The following is a 490-nucleotide window of genomic DNA, read 5'->3' as shown; positions in this document are numbered from 1 at the left end:
TCGCCGCATCCGCTCGTTGTCGACCATGAGGTACTGTGTAAAAAACAAAAAAGTAGAAAAAAATGATCTTAAAAAAAATTATCTTAAAAAAAATGTCATATTAGAAAACACTTACCCCTTTCACTGGGTACTCGTATCTAATTTCTAGTAAACTTTTCAAGTTACTTATTTTTCGCCACAGTGACACAGACTGACAGATCGCGACGACTCGAGTGACAATTATAGTATAGTATATCATATATGATTACGCGCTATTTCCTTTTTCCTTTTTCCTTTTTCCTTAAGTATATTTAGAATGTAGAAGGTAGGGATATAAAATAATGTTTTTTTCTATATTCAAAGAATATAATAGTTTTTTTATTTATTACGCGATGTACATTCGTTTACTGCTCTCCGAAGACCAGAGTGATCAACTCGCATTCGATGATATCGTTGCGGTCGAAGGATTCGTCATCGTACATCGTTTTCAACATGTTCGCAGATTCCGTGA

General features: G+C 34.3%; 1 pseudogene; it reads right to left on the bottom strand.

The window, feature by feature from the left end:
- LOC108722222 (uncharacterized) overlaps positions 1-490 on the bottom strand; it is a 2556-nt pseudogene that overhangs the window by 328 nt on the left and 1738 nt on the right.

This window comes from Mycetomoellerius zeteki, unplaced genomic scaffold, assembly GCF_001594055.1.
Source record: "Mycetomoellerius zeteki isolate Tzet28-1 unplaced genomic scaffold, Tzet1.0 scaffold2, whole genome shotgun sequence".
Classification (NCBI taxonomy): domain Eukaryota; kingdom Metazoa; phylum Arthropoda; class Insecta; order Hymenoptera; family Formicidae; genus Mycetomoellerius; species Mycetomoellerius zeteki.
The sequence above is the reverse complement of the archived record's forward strand: the minus strand, read 5'-3'. Positions and strand labels throughout refer to the sequence as shown.